Consider the following 20,931-nt stretch of genomic DNA (forward strand, 5'->3'; position numbering starts at 1 on the left):
CAATCAATCAATCAAGGGGGTCTTGTAGAGCGTGGCTTGTCACCCTGGGGGATCTCTAGGAGCTAGTGGGATGCTGCGAGCCTCGTTCGGCAGGCGATGGCAGTCGAAGAGCCAAGTCTTCAGCTGCTTTCTGAAGTCCTTCAGCGAAGGGGGGGGGGGGTGCGCAGGTGGAGGGGTAAAGTTTTTCAGGATTTGACGGTGAGATGGGAGAATGAGCGACCTCCGAAGCGGTTGTGATGGATGAGGACGTGGTCCTGGGCGAGGGTGGCTGACACAGTTCTCTGGATGGTCGGTGGAATGTAAGGCAGTTGTTGAGGTAGGTGGGTCCAGAGTTGTAGAGGACTTTGTAGGTGTGCGTCAGGAGCTTGAAGAGGCATCTTTGCTGGACAGGGAGCCAGTGGAGAGCTCTGAGGTGGGGAGTGGTGCTGGTTCTTCTGGGCATGTCGAGGATGAGTCTTGTCGCAGAGTTCTCGATGGTTTGGAGGCAGTTCAGGAGCTGTTTGGTGGTTCTGGCATAGAGTGCGTTGCCGTAGTTGAGTCGGCAGTAGATGAGGTCCTGGGTGACTGTCCCATCTTCTGCCTACTCGACTACGGCAGGAGATGGGACATCCATCAGAAGATTTTGCGGAGGATGTGGAAGCAGGCAAAGGAGACAGCGTTAATCTGTTGCTTCATGGTCAGTTGAGTGTCCAGGATAATTCCGTGGATGGTGGGAGTGGGAGGGGGTTCGAGGGAAGCAGGCCACCACGTGTCATCCCAGGGGGAGGGCTTGTTCCCGAAGATGAGGACCTCAGTTTTGTCTGAGTTGAGCTTGAGGCAGTCCTCATCTGGATGGCGATGTCGGTCATGGTGTTTTTGGAAGTTGGTTAGTGTGGTGGCGGAGTCGTCTGCGAGGGATAGAATGAGCTCTGTGTCGTCAGCATAGGAGATGATGTTGAGTCCATGGGCGTGTACAATGTCTGCCAGTGGTGTCATGTAGGTGTTGAAGAGAGTCAGGCTGAGGGAGGAGCCCTGGGGAACTCCACAGATGATGTCTTTGGAGACGAAGAAGAAGGGTGGTAGGTGGGCCCTGTGTTCAGCTGGAGAGGGAGGAGGAGATCCAGTTGAGTGTGTTGTCTTGGATGCCAATGCGTTGGAGTCTGGTGATGAGAGTATGGTGGGAGACTGTGTCAAAGGCTGCTGATACGTTGAGGAGGATGAGGCCAGCTGTTCCACCCAGGCCGAGGAGGCTTTTGCTGTCATCGGTTGCTAAGATCAGGACGGTCCCGGTGCTGTGATTAGGCCAGAAGCTGGACTGGGATGGGTTGAGCAGTTTGTTGCCTTAGAGGTAGTCCGTGAGCGGGTGGTTGATTGCCTTTTCCAAAACTTTGGTGAAGAATGGGAGGTATGAGATGGGGTGGTAATTTTTGAGTTTGACCTTGGCATGTTTCCAGGTGTCTGGTATGGCAGCTGTGGAGATGGAGGTGTTGAGGACTTCTGTAGGGGAGACTCTAATTACTTGTCTTCCTACGTTGTAGAAGTGGCGAGGGCAGGGGTCCTGGGGGGATCCAGAGTGGATGGAGGTCATGATAGAGATGGTATCTTCACCGGAGAGCTTCTTCCATTTGGTGAACTGGCGGGGAGATTTGGGTGCGGAGGAGGTATAGATCGATGGAATGTGGGTTGACGTTGCTGTAGATGTCGGTGATCTTGTGATGAAAGTAGAACAATAGCAGAGGGCTTGGGAGGGGTGGATTGTGTAATCTGTGCCAGAGGGTCAGGAGAATTCTCTGATGATGTTGAAGAGTTCTTTGGCGTGGTTGGTGCTTGCCTCGATGCAGTTGGTGAGTGCTTCTTTATTGGTCTCCCTGAGCAGTGTGGTAGATGTTTAGGGCAGACCTGAAGAAGCGAGGTTGGTGGAGGTCTTGTTGGAGCACCAGTGTCTTTCTAGTTTCCTGCAGTGACGTTTGAGGGTCAGAAGTTCTTGGGTGAACCATCTGGCTTGCTTGGTGGGTTTGCTGCTAGTGGTGCTCTTAAGGGGGGGGGCTATGGTGTCGGCGACTGAGGAGATTCAGTTGGAGAAGTTTTGTACGTGGAGTTCGAGGGTGTCTGTGGACATGGGTCTTGCTCCTTTTGAAGGCAGCGATCCAGGGGGTTTCTCTGACTTTGCCTCAGTTGTGGCGGGGTAGGGTGGGAGGTCTTGTTGGGGCTTCAGGCTATCCGTCGATGGTGAAGTGGACGATATTGTGGTCAGTCAAGGTTAGCTCGGTGGTGTGGGAGAATTTGGCTCTATCACTGGTGGAGAAGATGGGGTCCAATGTGTGTCCTGTGCTGTGCTTGGGGGTGGTGACCATCTGAGATAGGCCGATGATGCTCATGTTTTCAAGGATTGAGGTGGATTTGGCTTCATCCAGGTCTTCTAGGTGGAAGTTCAGGTCCCCTAGGAAGATGTAGCGATTGGAGTCGATTGCCGAGGCAGGGGAGGCAATGAAGTCTGGGATGGAGTTGCAGAAGCTGTTGTGCGGGCCAGGGGGGGTCTGTAGACGAGGGTTCCTCTGATGTTGGTTTTGGCATCAGGTGTGATCTGGAAGTTGGTGTCTTCGACGGAGAGCTGCCTCCAGTCGGTGGTCTGGGGAGGGAGGAGAGGGTTTGGGTGCGGAGGACGTCGATCGGTGGGCTGGTGGTCGAAGTTGCTGTAGATGTCGGTGATCTTGTGGTGAAAGTAGTCCGATAGTGTGTCGTAGAGGGCTTAGGACGGGTGGATCATGTTTTCTGTCGCAGAGGGGCTAAGAATTCTCTGACGATGCTGAAGAGTTCTTTGGTGTGGTTCGTGCATGCCTCGATGTGGGTGGTGAGTGCTTCCTTTTTTGTCTCCAGAGTCGGCGGTTGTTGGTCAAAGAATGGGAAGGATACAGAATAAGCAAAAGATCCAAATATCTCCCCCTTCCCAGAAGTATTTTAGGTATATGTGTCTTGTTTACCAGTTCTGGTTGGGTTTGCCAATCGTATTAAGCTTCGTGTATTGTGTAACAAGTTATGCTCATGTAACCAAGATAGTTTAAGCCTCTTGACACGAGGCCAAGCCTTCTGACTACTTCTCTTGGGTTGGTATGTGCACTTTTGCAAAGGCAGACAACAGTTCCAACTCCAACAGCTCAGAGCACAGTGTGATTTTGAGGCTCAACAGAGGCCAGATGAGGATCCTGGGTCATAAAACTAAAAGCAAAGTTATACTTTTATGGTAAGCCTCTTACAGAGAAGGGTCTCAAAGAACGCATATTAATAGAAGGTAAAAAATTTAACAAGCACTGACAAAGCCAACGTGTTACACCTATGCAATATGTATTGGCTTTGTCAATGTTTTTTTTACACGTGTTGCACAGCAGCCAGCACGTCGCAGCATTTTCAGTGAGGCTCAGAAATAAATTCAGTGGCTATTGTCTGGAATGGATGATAAAGTGTAGGAAAACCTTGACTGCGGCGCCTAAAATGCTAATATTGCATGAACCACTGTCACTAGTGTGTGTTGCCAGATCAAAACACAGATCCGTGAAGCGAGGGCATTAGACTACTGCACCACCAGACCCCGACATAGTCTCACAACAACCTCCTTTAATAACCATGATAGTGGATCTGCATGCAGGTTTGATGCTGTCTTCTATGTGTAAACTTTAGAAACAAAGGTATCCACCGGAGCACTGGGAAGTTAATCCATGTAGTGAGCTATAACTTCATTAAATAGGACTTGTGAGAGTGCCTGAATTTGTTTCCCTCTGTGGCGTGACAAAAACATTGAACTCACTATAAGGCAGCAAGTAGTGGATTCTCATATTAATTACGTTGTGCAACGATAGTAACAAGAACTTCAACCTTTGCCCTAGAGCAGAGATACCAAATAGCTCTTTATACTGGGCCACATTTATTTTATCAACATTGAATAAATACGGATAGGCCTGTAAAGCCATCGTTTGTGAAATAATATAAAATATTATATAGTCACCAGTGTGTCTGATCTGCATTATACTACACCGATAATATACTTGGAAGGATTATGTTCTGGCGCTTCAGATTAACATGTTAAGTGCAAGGATTCTTCATTTAAAAAAACTCACAAGTCTTTCATTGAAATGGCTGTCTTGCAACATCTGTGGAACCAGCGCATTGACAAGTCATTGTCTTCCTAGTGGTATGTTTCTCTTCTAAAGGCCCACCATTGCTCCCAGAATTTCCAGTTGTTAACACGTTTGATAAATTACACTACCAGTTATATTTCAAGTTTCTGCTGGTGCTCCGGGCAACCATATGAAACTTCTCAGTAGCCTCCGAGCGGCTGTGAGAAAGAATAGGGGCACTGGAGTACATGTGTGGATGTACACTCTGCCTACGCGAGATCTCTTGGCTTTGTCAATTTGTTTTTAGCCATGTTTTACACTGCCGCAGCTGTTTTTTAGCATGGTTAAAAGTATGTAAAAGTGCTATGACGCGGTCAAGGCTGGCCACTTTATGGCGTTTTTTTTATTTTTATTATTTTTTTACTTTCAACCATGCTGCACAGGAGCCATGCAGCTTTTCAACATAGCAAAGAAAACCTCGAGAAGGTAAAACGTAGAGATAATTGGCTTTGTCAAAGTTCTTTTGCCATATTGCACAGCTGTGTGGCTGCTGTGCAGCATGGTTGAAAGTTAAAAAAACTGGGCTATAAAGTGTTGTCGACTGTATCATAGCACTTTTTTTTTCTACTTTTTGCCATGCTGTACAACATAGCTTAAAGAACAAGCATTTGCAATGCACTAGGGTATCGCATTTGTCGGAGTTACAACTGTTCACAGTTGTAAACTCCCAACCGGATTTTCCCTGCATTAAAAGAAAACATTTGCGCGACCGCGTTGTACAGTTCACACAAAGTGCAATTATGATCGTAACCGGCAAAAGTGCAATTAACGAAGCGCTCGACTTCTGCCCAGCGAGATTGCGCTCCGAAAACAGAGAAAAAGTAGTCCACAACCCCAGCGAGCCTCCCATGTTTTCCGTACTTGGTCGCTGTGCTCGAGGAGGGCTAACCACGGAAAAGGCATGACATATGCGTGCCTTCCACTAATCAAAAGAAGCGGATTCTAACAGGCAAGCCAACTTGCCAATGAAAGACACTGACGTGACGTCGACGGGCTCCGAGCCCTTTTCTCATACCTAAAGTGTCTCGCTAGCGATACGCATGCGTGGGCGCATGCGACGCAGGCCCGACCCTAAAAATGGACAAGGCCAATAAATCTCTCATAGGCGAGACCAGCTGGCTTTGCCAGTGTTTTTGGTTTATTTTGCAGTGTTTCTGTTGTTCGAACTCAGTGCAAGGGCATTGGAGTGCTTTACATGATCACCAGTTACAGTACACAAGGACACCTTCATTTTTTTTTTTTTTTATACATACGGAGAGATTAAGGGCCTGATTTAGATTTTGAAGGACGGGCTACTCTGTCACAACGGTGACGGATATCCCGTTCACTGAAATATAAATCCCATAGGAAATAGTGGGATTTATATTTTAGCGGACAGGATATCCGTCACCGTTGTGATGGAGTAACCCTTCCGCCAAAATCTATATCAAGCCCTAAGTGATATGGCCAGAATCACAGAATGTTGAGCTGACGCGCTGGAACTGGAACCTGGTTCCCCAGTTCCAATGACGGCAGCTTTGGCCGCAACTCGAGATCCTCTTCCCTGGCTACAGAATAATAATTTTGCAGCGTACTGTTGCATTAATAGCCCTGTCTGTCAAGGGGGTAATCTGATGTTAATTGGAAGCAGGCTTGGATCAGAAGAATTGTGAAGGTGTTTAACATTGCCTTTGTTCTACACCCCACCCTTTCCTCCATGCTGCTTTCCTAGAAACTGTTGTGAATGGGCAGCAGCATGCTGTAGTGTGCAGATGTGATCTTGACACGTAAGGGTCCAACTGTTTGTCCCATCTCTCTGCCTACAGAGGCTTTAATGTGGACATGACATGCAGGACACATCTTTCTGGTCAGACTATTGTTCGTTTTTTTACCAGATGTCAGCCTTCCTCCTGGAAAAGACAGAGATGGGGTGGTGCCAGGAATAGTTCACTAAAAGCTTTATGTGACAACTGCTTTAGGATGGAAGATGTCTAGGAGAAAAAACATCAAAAGATTTCTGATGTTTTAACAAAAGAAAGAGAGAGAAATAACCAGGATGAGCTCTCTGTCAGAGCAGTACCCCAGTACTTGCAATTTTAGTAAACCAGCCTCTTTTGTTCAGCGGACGCTGCAGTACTGAGGATTCTGCCCATAACCCAATTTTTCTTCTTGTTCTTTTGCAGTGCTGCTTCTTTGTCATTGCAGCTGCCTTTGGCTGGCGGGGGAGGGAACAGCATGTTTTTAAAACATGAACATCAGTTGTTGGTTGTCACTCTCAAACTGTATTCTCAATCAATCAATCAGTAGATTTGTAGAGCGCTTCTTGTCACCCGTGAGACATGAGTCAGTCAGTCGGTCAAAATGATCTTTATTCGGTTAGTAAAACCATAAAGAATACACAACATAAAACAATTAAAAACAAAGGTACATTAAAAACTTTTAATATATAAACATTCCTTGTCAAGATTAGACCATAGAGTGAATTGTGGATACAAATGATGGCGATAAATGCAGCAACATAAAAAGCACATCAAGGGCTAAAACAGCTCTAATAAATACATCAGCGTTGTAAGCATTGGATCCCCAGCGTAAACCTCAGCATTTGTAACAATAGAGAAGATTACAAGATGTTACTTCCCCACCATGTTCCTCAGTCTCACAGCCAAAATACATTTATGAATCTTTCTGCAAATGTAATCCGAAGCAGCTGCAAATAGAGTAAGGCTGGCCGACACCTTCTTCTATTCAATAGCCTGAGCAGTAGAAGTAGAAACTGTTTCCTCGGTGCAACACACAATTTACAAAAAAGGAAAATGTAACGTAGATTGAGTGGAACAGGAGTCTCGAGGACATAATTCAACATATTAGTCACAATATGCGTCACAAGAATAGGAGACCAGAAAGTAGGTCATGTTGAACCTAAACCTAAGTAAACCAAATGTCTGGGACTAGTGATGTAGGGAATAAAGATTAGCCACCATCCCTGTGGTTGCCAGCAGGTGGTAAGCAGCCACCCTTTTCTTTTTCACCCCTTGAAGTTCCCTGTGTCGACCCCAGAGGGAAAGGAATTCGATCTTAAGATAGAGTGGTGACGTCCTGTCGGTTGAGAAAAAACTCTGGTCTCCCTAACAGGGTGAATTGTTCTTTAACGTTCCTCGGCCAAGGGAGCTTGGAAACATAATCTAGATGCAAACAATCAGTGATTACATTGTGATTAAAGAGCTTCTTGTTTGGACCAAATAGAAAGCCACATCATAAGTGGGGCTAATTTGATACGATCCCCCACACATTGCAAGCCCAACTCCATGTTGCAAAGATGAGTGGGCACGCTATTTGGGACAGACAAGAGTCTTCTCTAAAAACACATTCTCACAGACTTGTAAGTATGATGTATCACAATACCCCCCCAAATACCAGCACCATACAACATAACAGAGCAACAAGGTGCTTGGTAGATCATGTCTAGGGGTTTGGTGCCTGGCTACCAGCAAACCTGAAAAGTGCCTCCGCTGTTTGCTTAAATTGGGATTTCCTAACCTTCATTAGGTGCAATCAAACGGAACCCTCAAGTATGTGAAAGTTGGAACTGTTAAAAGCTTATTAATGTTAATAAAATGGTGTCTCAAACTAGAAGAGGATCATCCGCAGACCATAATATGTGACCTTGTTATGATCGTCATTAAGCCCAAGTTAGTCATAATTAAAACATATCTGTCCAACAACTTTTGTAGACCCACACCAGTTCTTGAAAGTAGGATGCAATCATCCTCATTTAACAGAGTGAGAGCTTCCTTTAGTCCAATACTAGGTGTGTCTGTCTCCTCAAGGGATAAGAAATTATCTAGATTATTAATATATAGACAACAAACAAGATGGGCCACAGCACAACTTTGTCTCACCACACGTCTATTTTTGATAGGAGCAGTACATTCACCATTGAGCTCCAAACCTTATGCACCCAGTAACGTATTCATGCAGCTGCACCAAGAAGTTCACCACATGAGTCATACATGTGTGCTGGAAAGGAAAACTTTGAAGGCTGTTTAATAAGTTTTGACAGAATGTATGTGTGTTATGCAAGGGTGGGACAGCAAGTCTAAGTTAAAGGAACACATGTATGAGATGGAAGCACCAAGGAGCGTTTCCTAGGAGGGAGATTCAATGCCCACACACCTGAGGTGCTGGATGAAGAATGCTATTAACAAGGCAGGGCTGTCCTTGCCCAAGAGAAGCACACATACAAGGTACACCAATGTCACTCCCATTCTCTCTGAGTGAATCCCTGACAAGGATCTAACTTGCCTGATGTTTTATGAACCTCCTACTACAGGTTTTCATGTGTGCGCCTCAGGTGTCAGCTACTTGTTGTTCTGGCTCTACTTAGACAACTAGCTGCTTTTCTCCTAAGCATGCACATAGTGCCCATATGAGGCATGTATGCTGCAAGACACTGCTCTGCTGTTCGTGCCTAGAGAGTATTCCAATTTCCAATAATTAAATTTGTCGTTTTGATGTGGCCAATTTTAAATAGCCCCCTCTCCCCCATGAAATAACCACAGTGAACAGCAATAGGTTTGGCTTTCCTAAACCATATTTGTGTTCAGCATATGGTTTGACTGCTACCTTGGAGTTTTGGTCACAAAAAAAGAGCTGAAGGCTTCGTTGAATGGTTTGGGACTTAACTTGGCTGCTTTAAAACATCCTAAAGACATTAAAAATTGTTGTAAAAACAGTTTTATAAACATTCAGAACAAGCAATGTACAGAGAAGAACGGTAGCAAGGGTGTCAAAATCAAGATAAGGGAACAGTAAACAACTGCAGAGACATGCCCTCTCGAAAAGGGCATGTCCAAAATTTTAATAAAAGTACCTGGCGGAGCCTGTGTCCAGTGGAAGGGCAGTGGCCATAGACAGAAAACTCTACTTGGTCCAAGCTCCACAGCTGACGTGACACTGAAGTCACCCAGGCTGAAGCACCTGGAGGAAGCGGGAAGGAGCTGGAGGCGCTGACCACTCAGAATCAAGAAACCAAAAGAGACGTGGAGGCCAGCCAGTGGTAAGTACTGGCAAGTAATGGGTGTGTTCTAAGCCTCTTAAGTTTTTTTGTGTTTCTAAGAGATTTTGCATGCACAGCACATGCGCTGTGCAGGCTAAACATAAATTTGGTGGCAAGAGGGTAAATCCACATGCTCCATCTATGGTGTCTGTACCGCTCTGCTAGCCTGCCTCTAAGCCTGTTGCATTGTTGTGGTGTCATGTCATTTTTTTATGTTTAATGCGTCCCAGTATGTGACAGGCCGAGCATCCCTCACCATACTTCATATCAGACATCTGAATTCTCAAGTCAAAACCGTTTATCATTTATCGTGCATTCAGTTTGGCTCTTAAAAGCACCTGCCATCCCTCCCTTTTGGGAAGGAACCTTAACATTCACAGAGGCTCATGGGTGGATTTTCTGTCAAAAATTATTTTTATCCCATCAGAAAGGCATCTATTTTAGGAGTCAAGGAAAAAAGGGAGTGTGGCCAGGACACCAAGGGAACACTTGTATGAGGCCCAAAACATCTTTTGAACATCTTCATAAAAAGCGTCCTCTTTTTTTGTCACCCCCTGCCAGGCATGGAGCCTAGTTCACATTTAAAACTATTTTTTTGTGTGGTTAATGTCAAAGTTGAAACTAATGTGACCACCTCGCTCCAAGTCTTACAGAATGTAGGCCTGATTACGACCTTGGTGGATGGGTTACTCCGTCACACAAGTGACCGATATCCCACCCTCCATTTTACAAGTTCCATAGGATATAATGGAACTTGTAATATGGCGGACGGGATATCCGTCACTTTTGTGACGGAGTAACCCATCCACCAAGGTCGTAATCAGGCCCAAAGTCTCCAATCTCAGACTTTTCTCATATAAGTTTATCAGTGCTTTCCGGCAGTCTAATTAGTTCAATGGAAGCAAAATAAGACTACAACACCCAAAATACATTACGCTATCTCACATCTCGAAAGGGTTCTTAGTGACATGTAAGGAGGTGATCACTCTACTATAAACAATTGCCATTTTTGGATTAAATTGATAGTTTGAGGGAGAAGGTACTAACTTTCCAACTCTACTACAAATTATGTAGAACAGAGAAGATGCGGAAATGGGCACAGCAGCAAGGCGCACAAAGATGCCACACCTGGGAAGGAAAGCGGCAGCATGAATGTTCTTTCACAGATATAAACACTTGTATTTACAAACATTTCAGTTAACTAAGAATTTTCCGTTCTAGCGCTTTGTTTTCCACATCCTTCCTAATGGATGATTATCAGTTCCAGAGTACTTTAAATTCCAAAAAGGGAGCTTTGGGGTTCTCCAGCCTCTCTTCTCAAAATGTAACAGTTTGAATTCTGTGGGATCTGCACTGCACTGTGTGCTTGTAGGAAAATGGCTCCCTGTTGCAGTTACCCCCCCACTTTTTGCCTGATACTGATGCTGACTTGACTGAGAAGTGTGCTGGGACCCTGATAACCAGGCCCCTGCACCAGTGTTTTTCACTTAAAAATGTACTATTGTTCCACAATTGGCACATCCCTGGCACACAGATAAGTCCCTTGTAAAATGTACAAGTGGTACCAAGGGTCCTGTGACCAAGGAAGGTCTCTAAGGGCTGCAGCATATGTTGTGTCACCCTAAGGGACCCCTCACCTAACACATGCACACTGCTATTGCAGATTGTGTGTGTTTGTGGGGAGAAAAAGGCAAAGTCGACATGGCATCCCCCTCAGGATGCCATGCACACAAAATGCTACCTGTGGCCTAGGTACGTCACCCCTCTAGCAGGCCTTACAGCCCTAAGGCAGGGTGCACTATACCAAAGGTGAGGGCATAGCTTCATGAGCAATATGCCCCTACAGTCTCTAAATATATTCTTAGACATTGTAAGTACAGTGTGGCCATATTAGGTGTATGGTCTGGGAGTTTGTCAAAACGAACTCCACAGCTCCATAATGGGCACACTGAATACTGGGAAGTTTGATATCAAACTTCTCAGAATAATAAACCCACACTGATGCCGGTGTTGGATTTATTACCACATGCACACAGAGGGCATCTTGGAAGATGCCCACTGTATGTTACCCAATCCTTCAGTGCAGCACTGACTGGTCTGTGTCAGCCTGCCACTTAGATGAGTTTCTGCCCCCCTGGGGTGAGAGCCTTTGTGCTCTCTGAGGACAGAAACAAAGCCTGCACTGGGTGGAGGTTCTTCTCACCTCCCCCTTCAGGAACTGTAACACCTGGTGGTGAGCCTCAAAGGCTCATGCCTTTTATTACAGCACCCCAGGGCATCCCAGTTAGTGGAGATGCCCGCCCCTCCGGCCACTGCCCCCTCTTTTGGCGGCAATGCTGGAGGAGATAATGAGGAAAACAAGGAGGAGTCACCCACCAGTCAGGACAGCCCCTAAGGTGCCCTGAGCTGAGATGATCAATGCCTTTAGAAATCCTCCATCTTGGTTTTGAAGGATTCCCCCAATAGGAATAGGGAGGAGGCACAAGGAGGGTGTAGCCACCCTCCAGGACAGTAGACATTGGCTACTGCCCCCAGACCTAAACACACCCCTAAATTTTGTATTTAGGGGCGACCCAGAACCCAGGAAATCAGATTCCTGCATACTACAAAAGAAGGACTTCTGACCTGAAAGCCCTGCAGAGATGACGGAGACGACAACTGACTTGGCCCCAGCCCCAGCCTTACCGGCCTGTCTCCAGACTCCAAGAACCTGCACAGCGACGCATCCAACAGGGACCAGCGACCTCTGAAGACTCAGAGGACTGCCCTGAACCGAAAGAAAACTCCTGAGGACAGCGGCACTGTTCACCAACAGCAACATATTTGCAACAAAGAAGCAACTTTTAAAGAACTCCCTCTTCCCACCGGAAGCGTGAGACTTCAAACTCTGCACCCGACGCCCCCGGCTCGAGCTCCAGAGAACCAACACTGCAGAGAGGACTCCCAGGCGACTGCGACCTCGTGAGTAACCTGAGATGACCCCGCTGCACCCCCACAGCGACGCCTGCAGAGAGGATCCAAAGGCTCCCCCTGACCGCGACTGCCTGGAACAAAGAATCCGACGCCTGGACCAAGCACTGCACCCGCAGCCCCCAGCACTGAGAGGAACCAAACTCCAGTGCAGGAGTGACCATCAGGTGGCCCTCTGCCTAGCCCAGTCAGTGGCTGGCCCGAGAAGCCCCCCTGTGCCCTGCCTGCATCGCCTAACTGACCCCCGGGTCCCTCCATTGCTTTCTATAGCAAAGCTGACGCCAACTTTGCACACTGCACCCGGCCGCCCCTGTGCCGCTGAGGGTGTGTTTTGTGTGCCTGTTTGTGTGTCCCCCAGTACTCTACAAAAAACCACTGGTCTGCTCCCCGAGGACGCGGGTACTTATCTGCCAGCAGACCGGAGCACCCATGTTCTCTATAGGCGCCTATGTGTTCTGGGCCCTCCTTTGACCTCTGCACCTGACCGGCCCTGTGTTGCTGGTGCGGTGACTTTGGGGTTGCCTTGAACCCTTAATGGTGGGCTGCCTATACCCAGGAGACTGAACTTGTAAGTGCTTTACTTACCTCAGAAACTTAACCATACTTACCTCCCCAGGAACTGTTGATTTTTGCACTGTGTCCACTTTCAAAATAGCGTATTGCCATTTTAACCTATACTGTGTGTACTACTGCTTTAATTCAAAGTTCCTTACTTAACTGTGTGGAGTACCTTGCATTTTATGTATTTACTTCAAATGTTGAATCTTGTGGTTCTAAAATAAATTAAGAAAATATATTTTTCTATATAAAAACTATTGGCCTGGAGTTAAGTCTTCGAGTGTGTGTTCCTCATTTATTGCCTGTGTGTGTACAACAAATGCTTAACACTACCCTCTGATAAGCCTACTGCTCGACCACACTACCACAAAATAGAGCATTAGAATTATCTAATTTTGCCACTATCAACTTCTAAGGGGAACCCTTGGACTCTATCTCTCACTTTGAGATAGTATATACAGAGCCAACTTCCTACAGTACTTCTGTTTCATTTTCAGAAAAATTATGGTATTTTGGAGAAGGTGGAGATGCAAAGGCTGATTCAGTCAGACATGGTCAAACTAAGGTTGCTGCACATGTATGAACCATGGTGACGCAACAATGCTTACAGAGTGAAATAATGTTTCCAAGCAAAGGTGTCCCATGGGTCGTTCAGGATTGTTGAATCCATTCCACCTTTTCGATGTAATCTGTGGCTACGTTAATTGTTTCCATGTAGATTCATTGTACATGTTGAGAGCTCTCACATTCCCAGGTCCATGTGTAACTCATCTGGTCTGGGTTTTTTGCTTTGCATTTTGGGGCTTGCAGTTTTTCTGTCTGTCTCTCCCCCTTGCTTGACATTATAAAGATATTTTAAGACGAGCAAGATTTCCGACTGTATAGTAAAATGAGGCAGGAGGCTAAGTTTCTTTATAAGGTTATAGAATACCGAGATGACTTGCAATGTCCTTTTAACACATGGCAGAGGTTATTTTATTCTTTATAATACATGGTCACGTTATCACTCACAAACCTTTTAAATCCTTGGTGTCTTGCTCTTTCAGATTAAAGAACTGGCATGGTTGCAGATATGACAAGAGTTGTAACTAGTGCAAAACTCAACACACCAAAAAGCAATTTGTGGTTGTTTAGCAAAAACATTTTAAAATTGGATTAGTGTGTAGCAGATTGAAAACAGTATAGCTCAGACTGAGTTGTAATAGGTAGAGAGATTCTTGCTTACTTTTTATTGAGCTATAATGTGCAAACAAAGTTGCTATGATTCTCTCTTTTGTACTGATCACTTTATTTTAGAAACAAAATACATATGGATGAAAAGTGTTTAAAGGGCCTCCACAGTGATGCCCTGTGACCAGCCTTTCACCTTGGCTATTGGCTCTGGCCCAGGCATTATTACATTACAACTCAACTGTTAACTTATTAGAGTTGAGCTGCTACGCCATTTCATTGGTAAACATCCTTTTTTACGACTTTTTTATTACGAAAGTCGTGGTTAACGAAAGCGTAACAACGCTTTTTTTAACCACGACTTCGTATTTTTGTGCCTTAACTACGTATGTTCTGAACAACGAACATGCGTGGTTAAGGTACAAAGAAGGGAGTTGGCGAAGGTAAGTGGTGGGTTTAGGTTTTGGGGTGGGGGTGGGGGGTTAGGGGGTTTTAGGTTTTGGGGTGGGGTTGGGGGGGTGGGGCGTTTTTGGTTTTGGGGTGGGGGGGTCAGGGGGTTTTAGGTTTTGGGGTGGGGTTGGGGGGGTGGGGCGTTTTTGGTTTTGGGGAGTGGGTGGGGGGTTAGGTGGTTTTAGGTTTTGGGGTGGGGATGGGGGGGTGGGGCGTTTTTGGTTTTGGGGTGGGGGGTCAGGGGGTTTTAGGTTTTGGGGTGGGGTTGGGGGGGTGGGGCGTTTTTGGTTTTGGGGAGTGGGTGGGGGGTCAGGGGGTTTTAGGTTTTGGAGTGGGGTTGGGGGGTGGGGCATTTTTGGTTTTGGGGAGTGGGTGGGGGTCAGGGGGTTTTAGGTTTTAGGGTGGGGTTGGGGGGGTGGGGCGTTTTTGGTTTTGGGGAGTGGGTGGGGGGTCAGGGGGTTTTAGGTTTTGGGGTGGGGTTGGGGGGGTGGGGCATTTTTGGTTTTGGGGAGTGGGTGGGGGGTTTTAGGTTTTGGGGTTGGGGGGTGGGGTGAGGGATGTAGGGTGAATGGTGCCTATTGCTAATGATTTTATCAGGAATGCCTTTACAACGAAATATTGTTGTTAAGGCATTCGTGGTAAAATCATTAGTAGTAAGGACGAGGTCGGTGTTCCGACCTCGTTGTTAAGGTTAGTAGTTGTTTTTAATTCGGTGTTCCGTCATATAATCCATTTAATTATTACAGGTAACTAGAGCATTACAACGTGATTGTAATTATGAAAATTAGAAATAGTTTGTTTTATATTCTGATTGCACACTTTCTTGTATTTTGAGGTAAACAGGGCTACAAGTTCTAGAATACACCGTACAAATAGGAGCTCTGCATGTATATACTGAAAATCTGCCATAGATCTGACGGTTGTGACCCTCGTTTAAACCCCTTTTCAGAGAGTCTGGCTCGGGCACTGTTAAGTGGGGTGCCAAATATATATTAAACAGTGTAGGGGACTCTTGTGGAACCACATACGTGATCGATTTAGGAGCAGAAGAAAGGGGTTCTAAAATGACAGATTGTTCCCTAGCTGATAGAAAAAGACTGAGTCCACCAGACAGAGGTTTCACCGACCCCAAGGCCTCTTTCTCTTTTTTCGGTACCACTCACTCATCCTTTCCCTCATTCCAAACTCCAAGTGCAGGACTGATGATAGGATGGTGTTAGAAATGGGGTCTTTGGTTGACAGTCAGGTTACCCCCTGTTCAAGCAAGGACCCTCACTCTAGTCAGGGTAAAAGAGAATCACCCTCAGCTAACCCCTGCTTACCCCCTTGGTAGCTTGGCAGAGCAGTAGGCTTAACCTCAGAGCACTAGGTGTAAAGTATTTGTACCAACACACACAGTAACTTAATGAAAACACTACAAAATGACACAACACCGGTTTAGCAAAATAGGAAATATTTATCTAAACAAAACAAGACCCAAACGACAAAAATCCGACATACACAAGTCAAGTTATGAATTTTTAGAGATTAAACTAAAAAATAGCGCTTGGAAAAAAAATGCTTCGATGAGATGTTAACACGGCGTCGTGACGGAGTCGTTCCCAACAAGCCGCCACCAGCGGTGCCGGACACGGAGTCGTGTAGACCCCCAAGTACAGTACCTTTGGTGAAGAGTGAAAACAAGCCGATGCGCGAAGTCGGGGATCGCGGCGTCTGTGCGAAACATTGAATCCGTGCACTTCGAGCGGCGTCGGTCACGACGTGGTGCGGCGACTTCCACGGAGTCGCGGACTTCAGCGGGGCTGCTGCGGCGTCGGGCCTGCGAAGAGCGTCGCGTTCCAGCGAAGGTCGCGGCGTCAGGTGCAGGCGGCGTTACCGGATTCAGCAGCGGCGTCGGTCCGAAGTCGTCCGAAGTCGATTTACACCAGCTTTCCTTTCAAGGGCCCAGGGACTGGATAGGGCACCACTTGTCGGGGCAGGAGTCTCTCCAGAGACTCCAGGTGCTGGCAGAGAGAAGTCTTTGCTGTCCCTGAGACTTCAAACAACAGGAGGAAAGCTCTAACTCAAGCCCTTGGAGATTTCTTCACAAGATGGAAGGCACACAAAGTCCAGTCTTTGCCCTCTTACTCTGGTAGAAGCAGCACTGCAGGAAAGCTCCACAAAGCACAGTCACAGGCAGGGCAGCACTTCTTCCTCAGCTATCAGCTCTTCTCCAGGCAAGGGTTCCTCTTGGATCCAGAAGTGTTTCTAAAGTCTGTAGATTTGGGTGCCCTCCTTATACCCATTTTAGTCTTTGAAGTCACCTTTCTTCAAAGGGGACTCACGCCTACTTGTGAAATCCTGCCTTGCCCAGGCAAGGCCTCAGACACACACCAGGGGGTTGGAGCCGGCATTGTCAGAGGCAGGCACAGTCCTTTCAGATGAGAGTGACCACTCCTCCCCTCCCTCCTAGCAGAGATGGCTAATCAGGAAATGCAGGTTACACCACAGCCCCCTTAGTGTCACTGTCTAGTGCGAGGTGAAAAACAACCCAACTGTCAAACTGACCCACACAGGGAATCTACAAGCACGGCAGAGTCACAGAATGGTTTAAGCACGAAAATGCTCACTTTCTAAAAGTGGCATTTTCAAACGCACAATCTTAAAATCAACTTTACTAAAAGATGTATTTTTTAATTGTGAGTTCAGGGACCCCAAACTCCACATGTCCATCTACTCTCTAGGGGAATCTACACTTTAATCATATTTAAAGGTAGCCGCCATATTATCCTATGAGAGAGACAGGCCTTGCAACAGTGAAAAACGAAATTGGCAGTATTTCACTGTCAGGACATATAAACCACATTACTATATGTCCTACCTTATCCATACACTGCACCCTGCCCTTGGGGCTACCTAGGGCCTACCTTAGGGGTGCCTTACATGTAAGAAAAGGGAAGGTTTAGGCCTGGCAAGTGGGTACACTTGCCAAGTCGAATTTACAGTGTAACAATACACTTACAGACACTGCAGTGGCAGGTCTGAGACATGATTACAGTGTTACTTGTGTGGGTGGCACAACCAGTGCTGCAGGCCCACTAGTAACATTTGATTTACAGGCCCTGGGCACCTCTAGTGCACTTTACTAGGGACTTAACAGTGAAACAAATATGCCAATCGTGGAGAACCAATTACGTACAATTTACACGGAGAGCATATGCACTTTAGCACTGGTTAGCAGTGGGAAAGTGCTCAGAGTTCAAAAGCCAACAGCAACAGGTCAGAAGAAAATAGGAGGCAGGAGGCAAAAAGACTGGGGATGACCCTGCATAAGCAAAAGTCCAACAGAGGGAAAGACAATGACTCTGCTGTTGAGCTGCATGTTTTGTGTTTCCCCATTGCTACTCACAATTCTGGCAGACCTTAGAAGGAGCAGCAAATCCCAATATCTGCCGCCTATTGTCTCAACCATGTTGGTTGGGACATCTGACTGTAAGGAATGGGAGGCAAAGGTGAAACTTCACGCATCTCCAAGTACAAAAGTCCATGTTTTTTCTGACTTTGCTGGTATTGGTATTGACTCCCACCTAGGCTAAGGTCACAGGTTTAGAGGTATAAGGATTGCAAAGCGATCTTTTTCTGTAAGTCTATAAGAATAGAGGTTCAGGAAATATACTAATAGACAGTGGATGCATTTAAGAATGGTTATGATAGCAGTAGGTTTGGAAAGACGTTCTAGGGAGAGCAACCTTCCTTCTGATCGGACTAAGAGATTGTTGTAGTATAGTATCTTAGAATACATTATTTTGAAATTCCAACACAAAAGGAAAACACAGATATACCTGTTTGTCCCAGGTCGAATTGCCCTTCCCAAGCTTCATGCTTTAGTTATCCAAGTTCTCATTTCGAGGACTCATGTGTGTCCTGCTTGCATTAATTTTGCAGTTTGGTTCTTAAAATAGTCTGTCTTCCATGCTTCACCTGCCTCTAGAGGACGTAATCCTTCTAAGTCTGAGAGAAGCTTCGTAAGGTTTGTAAGATAAAGTATTTTACTTCTTCATCAGGGCAGAGTCCAAAAAGTTTTTCTTTCAGTTCTTTGTGTAAGTCAACTCAGTTTCTTAGGACTTTTTTTTTTTATGTGATTATTGTTCTTTTATCAATTATTTAGTCAATGTCAAGCCAGTTGTTCTCCAGGGCCAGTGGAACCCTTGGGCAATTTGGCGATTCTTATGGAAAGAATTTGTGTTGCCTCTGGGGTGGCAGGAGGCAGCTACTAGTGCAAGCAAACTGAATTGTCATGTACCACCTCTTTGGGAAGCGAGGTTGAACATTCAAGGCTTCCGCTTGGTGGGTGTTGTGAGGAAGACTGAAGTTCAGTTCAGGCAGAGCAAGTATCACTTGTAATTAATGTATTGTGCAGGCAGTGTTATTTCTTTATGAAATGAATATGACTGTGAAAATGTATGTACATTTTATATGTAAAACCTTGTGTGAGGTCTTACATTGTCTCTGTAACATGTATAAGTCTCCAGGTTCCAATAACCCCTTTCTGACAATATCTACTATTGGCCACACTCACAGTCATTTCTATGCAAACCATAATCTTAAAATAACTGTGGTTCATCCACTTTAATTATTTCATCTATGCTTTGAGAGATATTCCCAAACTGAATTTTTCTCTGCCTCATTCTTTAACTTCTAATGAAGTTTCTGCAGGTTAAAGTTTATTTCTCACTCCAGAATCTATATGTAAAATTGATATTTCAAAATCTGAATATTGCTGGACATGCTTCAAGATTGTTGGTACTTACTAACACGTTTTTTTTTTCTTGTTCTAGAATTAGACAGCTTTGGTTTCAAATCTGGTTGTGGTTTAATAATGTATCAAATACTGGTGTTCCTGTAGCTCTTCATGATATATTTATAGGTTCGTAATGGAAGACCTGGTATTCACTTCCTTGTAAATGCAAAACTGTTTATCTTTGTAAGCCATTCGCTGTTCAACGGATTAGTGCAAATTGGAAGCAACATAGTACACTGACTTTTGCTGCTTGGTGGAATGGGGCCTGTTTTAACCAGAGAGTGAATAGAATTTTGTTAGTTACGGTAGACCTTGTGGTAAAAAATAAATACTGTTTTAGCGATATAATATTATGATTTGAAAACTTTTTTTGTTAACAGCACCTCTTTTTCTCCTCTTTCTTTTGTATTTCAATTATCTGAAAACATTTTGTATTTCAATTATCTTAAAACATTTTGTCATATAATGTGTTGTAATTAAAGATTCCTTTTTGGTAAGCAGAAGTCACGTAGCCAGTTCATGTAGAATAACCGATTGTAGGTTTATTTAAGAAGTTATAAGTTACCTAATAAAGTAACCCATCAGAAGTAGCATCCTCTCTGCTCAGCTAACTCTAACTGCCAAGCAACCTCTGCCAGGCCTGAGATGGCCAGCCAAACACACATGCGCACTGAGGGGAGTGCTGTCCCTGTCACGCCCTATGGCTGGCCCCTTTAACAATAAGTAACGGAGGAGCTGTTGCTGCGACCTAATGTTACAAGATTAATATTGAGCCTAAGTGCCTGTACTCGCCAATGTGAATCTGTGCTTTGCGGCTTGCCTTGAAAGTTTCATAGTACTATCGAATATAGTTCGTGTGCGTTTATTTAAAAAAAAAAAAAAAGAGCGCACTCCTGTTTGGCATCCTTGGCAGGAGCTGCTTGGCATGACGCACGACGCCCAGTTACCCTGCTGTGGTGGTTCAATGGTTCCTGCTGCTGCTGGCCAGTCTCCCAGACATTTTTCGTGCACAGGCTCTGATAGTGCGAGCACGTGGCTCCCTCTAGCTCCCTTCAACCTTTTGGGTGATTGAGTTATGCAGGATTTATCTTTGGGTTTGATGACCAGGTTAAAGTTTATGTCAAGTTTGACATCTCGAATTTTCTTTACGTGATAACTGACGCCAGACAAACGGTTAACTCGGGCCCTGCGCGCAATCCCGCCCACTTCTCTCGGCGCCTCGCGAGGCGGTTCACTGTTGGGAGGGTCTCTGGCTGCGCAGTGCGCACATGCTGGTTGTTGGAGGGGCTGTAAACAGACGGATCAGATTCAGGGCTCCGGTCTCAGGAATACAAACATAACGAACTTTTCACAGTAAGTTTCTTAGTACTGGCTAAAAAAAAACTACCTAAAAGTTTGTTTTTCAGAGGCTGCAGGCAGTGTTTGTCTTGTTGATGTGCTGTGATGCGTCTGCCTCATTAAAGCGCCATGAGACCAAGCTATTGGATGTGCGCTATGACAGTATAACATAACGGTGTTTGCAGCATTGCACCCGGATACCTCCCTGTCATAGTCCGAGCATTCCTCACCACTTTTACACGTTTGATTTCTAATTGTTGGATTAAAATAAAATCCCATGTCCCAATCTCTCGTGCTCTTTTCATTTCTAGTCTTTCAGTTCCCCATCCCCAAAGAACGCTAGTAAAACGAATCTACCCCTCTCGTAAGTACTGCTTCTGATGGTGTGAGTTATGTTTGGTTATGTCATGCGCTGGAGAGCATTTATATCCCACGCATGAGTAAAGTCATGTCAGGAGCCAGGAGTGTACGGGGCCGCA

General features: G+C 45.6%; 1 protein-coding gene across 3 annotated transcripts in view; it reads left to right on the forward strand.

The window, feature by feature from the left end:
* LOC138285803 (adenine phosphoribosyltransferase-like) overlaps positions 1 to 20,931 on the forward strand; it is a 204,083-nt gene that overhangs the window by 38,670 nt on the left and 144,482 nt on the right. Inside the window, exon 1 of one of the 3 annotated variants that reach the window (XM_069226193.1) lies at positions 20,317 to 20,467. The exons of 1 other annotated variant lie outside the window; for it this stretch is intronic. The gene's annotated coding sequence lies outside the window, so the exon portion shown is untranslated. Of the gene's footprint in view, positions 1 to 20,316; positions 20,468 to 20,931 lie in introns of those variants that run through there. One more of the 3 variants, XM_069226194.1, reaches the window with a different exon arrangement.

Source organism: Pleurodeles waltl, chromosome 3_1 (genome assembly GCF_031143425.1).
Source record: "Pleurodeles waltl isolate 20211129_DDA chromosome 3_1, aPleWal1.hap1.20221129, whole genome shotgun sequence".
NCBI lineage: Eukaryota > Metazoa > Chordata > Amphibia > Caudata > Salamandridae > Pleurodeles > Pleurodeles waltl.